At 36.8% G+C, this 4,003-nt stretch overlaps 1 pseudogene; it reads left to right on the top strand.

The window, feature by feature from the left end:
- Positions 1–1,492: 1,492 nt before the first annotated feature.
- Positions 1,493–2,305, top strand: LOC114402282 (annotated as a pseudogene).
- The last annotated feature ends 1,698 nt before the right edge of the window (positions 2,306–4,003 follow it).

Below are 4,003 nucleotides of genomic sequence, written 5' to 3' on the forward strand. Positions count from 1 at the left end.
TTTAAAATTAGTTCGGTATTAAACCAGTTTCTAAATCAGTTTGTCTATTATGATATAAAATCGAACCGGTTAAAACAGTTCAAAATCAGTTCAGGTTTTTACCGAACTAGTTTTTGCACACCCCTAAAATCTAGTAGAAGCTTCTCCCTTTCGAACTTATCTTCTCCAACTTCATCCCATATTAATTATCTAAATTCATTTAAGACAAAAGAAATAAATAAGCCTCTAGCTTGCCTGCATTTCCCGTAACAGGGTTCCATGTGAAGTCCAAAGAAGCGTTGCTTGATTGAAATTACAGAAAGAAATTCAAACATTTTGATCTAATATATTTATCTTCATTATACTATTAATTGTTACCCAGTGATTCTCTGTTGCGATCATGAAGACCCTGTGTTGAAGTAAAGAATCTCTGTATTCTTCTCTTGTTGCTAGAAGTTTGATTGGGTATGTTGTAAGGTATTTTTCTCCATTTTCAGTTTACCTTGAATAAAAATAATAGATGATGAAATGACATGGCTAATTTGATTTAGTGTTTTAATTTCCATGTTTTAGCTGAAAGAGAAATATGGGTTAAGAATGTGAATGTAGCCTGAGAAAATAGATTATGGATTTCAAAACATGAGTGGTTCTATGGTTGTCTAAAATGAAAAGTAACTTGTTTTTATATTAATAAAAAAATATTTGGCAAGACAGCATGAACATTTCATTGAAGTGCTTAAAGACCTTCACCTATGTTTTCGGTATTATTGGTGAAGCTCACTTTTTCTGACAATAGTTCTAACATCTAAGGGCCTGAGCTTCTAATTGCGATATATATGTTCATTTAATTTTTTAATCTAACGAAGATTTGTTAAGCATGCTTTACATATTTTAAATGATTTTTTTTTTGAAAGGCCAAAGAAAAGTATTGTTAATAAAGTAGCAGAAAAGTAACACAAGAAGTGTTAAAACGTTTCTTTTTTCCCTTTACATCCTCCACAGTGCTGCCAGAAGTGTGCAGTACAATCTGCAGGTAAAGCTAATTGTAATCCTGCCCAATCATAACACTCACACATTTTCGAAAAAAAAAAAGTTACAGTTAAAGAACAAGTGGTTCGAAGTTTCTTCAAGTTGTTGACAGAAAGCATACCTTATACCACTACCAGCTATCACAATATTCCTTTTACATAGATTCTCTTTTGTTTGATCTCTGTCAAGCAGCAACCTTTGACGGCACTGGATCTTTCCAAATTCACTTAAAGATATCCGATTCGAATGATGTGTTCTGAAAATGTAGCATTTCATACACTTCCTTGACAGAATACTCAACTGATTTGATGTTATTTTCCATTTGGTGTGAATGCTTCCTTGGAGTGTAAGTTGTTTAAAGCTAAGTTAATGTTCTAGCAGCAACTCTGTTAATAATAGAAGTTGAACCATGCGTCTTGGACTTCAACCTTCTTTGAGTTTGATAGAAAGCAAGCATAAAACAATAAATATTAATACTCGACACATGCTTCAAATGGTTTCCTGCTTGGTTCTGATTCTAGGTGTTTCATCATTGGCTTCAGCATATCTGAAAGTGGGTTTCTACAGCTCCGCGTGTCCATCTGCCGAGGAAATAGTGAGAAGCACAGTAAACAAAGCAATTTCAGACAACGCGGGCATAGCTGCTGGACTCATTAGAATGCATTTCCATGATTGCTTTGTGAGGGTAAGTTCAAGTCCATAATTTCGTATGCATATTAAAATATATCAGTTTCTGGTTACAATTAAATCAAGTCTCGGAAATTGATTGCTACTACGTACGTATGTAGAGGGTTGTGATGGTTCTGTGTTACTAGCATCTGCACCGGGTAATCCAATAGCCGAGAGAGACAATTTCGTGAACAACCCAAGCTTGCATGGCTTCGAGGTGATCGAGGAGGCCAAGACCCAATTAGAGGCTGCATGCCCTCAAACGGTGATGAAGTGCCCCAGAATCTGCCTGCACCAACCTCCAGTGCAGATGAAATGGTCACACTTTCAGGAGCGCATTCAATAGGTGTGTCGCATTGTTCTGCCTTCTCACACAAGATCCCTCTATGGACTCTTCATATGCCGGCGCACTGAAAACCAAGTGCCCTGCACCACCTTTCACCACTTCCACACCCATTCGTTTGGACAGCAAGTACTATGAGGGGTTGATCAACCACCGTGGCGCACGCCAGTCAAACCACAAGGGAAATGGTTCAAAGCAATGCTAACAATGGTGCAAATGCGTTCCATAGAAGTCCTTACGGGCTCTGATGGCGAGATAAGGAGACACTGCAGCCTTGTTAATTAATTCATTCTTTCACAGCTACTGCATTCTTCTTGAAACCAAACTCAATTGTTTCTTATATATTAATTGCATGTTTTTCAATATTTTTGGACAAAATAAATGTGAACTTGCCAATTATTTCATTCTTTGATATTTTTTAATTCTATGGCGGATCAGTTCAACTGTAAATCCCACGATAGGATGCATGTCAATCATCCTTTTATATTCTTCTGTTCATTTATCGCTGAAAAACTTAGTGTGCCGTGGGTTTGAATTATGTTGGATTTATTCAAACTTTACCTGTGCTCCAGCTTCTTTATTGGCTGCATATTTTATTTTTTAAAATCAGAAAAACATATTTCATTAACTTGGTACCTGAAGTACCTAATAAACAAAGTACATAATTCAAATTCCAAATGGAAGCAACAGGGTTAAGATGTATTAACATGCAGTAAGAACATCCCTACGCTTCCCACCACGACCCAACAAGAACAAAAGATTCCAAAGGCCAAATGCTTTCTCCAAACCCACAAATGCTATAAACATCCCACCCAACTATCCCTTTTCTGAATTTGTAATCTGCCTACACGTATGAGGTTATGAAAATTACCACCATATGCTGCACTTCACCCATACCTTTCGGGTTCTGCTTCCCTGTATAAATCTTTCAGCTTAACTCCTTATAACCTAATGAGACATGCTGGACTATTACTGCTCCATTGAACAAAGGAAAAATTAAAATTCGGAGTCAACGAACGTAGCCAAGACCAAACCAGAAATATAACATCCTGTACGAGACAGATTTTCTGCAGAATCCATATTGAAAACAATGTTATTCCTCTTTTTCCAAATTGTAAAGATAACTGCACTCCATATAACTTCTCAAGTGTGACTCTCCCCTGTAGACCTTCCTAAACCCAAATTCAACCGAAAATGTCTTTGGATTGAACCAGGAAGAGCAATAGCAAAGTCTACCGATAGCATTCCATCCACAATTTATGAACCACCTCACATGTTATGGAAATATGATTTAGTGTCTCACATTGTTGATGGCAAAAAGGACATACCGCTTCGGATTCTTCAACAATGATTCCATGCATTCTCAAATTATCTTTGGTAGGCAGTCTATTCCTCATTGCTCTCCAAATTAAGAATGCCACTTTCTTGGGAATCTTTAGTTTTCACACCTCCAATAAAATGGTATTGAGTTCCTCCAGTCCTTCCTCACTAAAACGAGATATGTATGCAGAATTTGTAGAATAGACACCTGAAGGTCTATACAACCAAATCCTAGCATCCAAGTTGGCTCTTTGTACCTGTACATTTTGTAACAAACTTTAGTTGTAAAATCAACTCCCTCTCCCATTCGAACATATCTCTCCTCCACTTAAACTCCCAACACCATCTAATCTCCCTCCACACCCCCACCAAATCCTCTTTAATATTGAAACAATTGGCAAAAATTCACACTTTTTTGTCCAAAAATAATGAAAAGAATGCAGTGAGAAACAAATTGAGTTTTGTTTCAAGAGAAATGCAGCAGCTATGTTAATAAATTTAATTAACAAGGCAGCGGTGCATCCTTATCTCACTATTGGAGCCAGTAAGGACTTCTATAGAACTCATTTGCACCATTGCCTTGACAAACTTCTCAGCCCAATTATCACCATTGTTGGCATTGTTATATACTGGAGGCTTAAATATAAGATCTATTTTTTTTTT

This window comes from Glycine soja, chromosome 20, assembly GCF_004193775.1.
Source record: "Glycine soja cultivar W05 chromosome 20, ASM419377v2, whole genome shotgun sequence".
NCBI lineage: Eukaryota > Viridiplantae > Streptophyta > Magnoliopsida > Fabales > Fabaceae > Glycine > Glycine soja.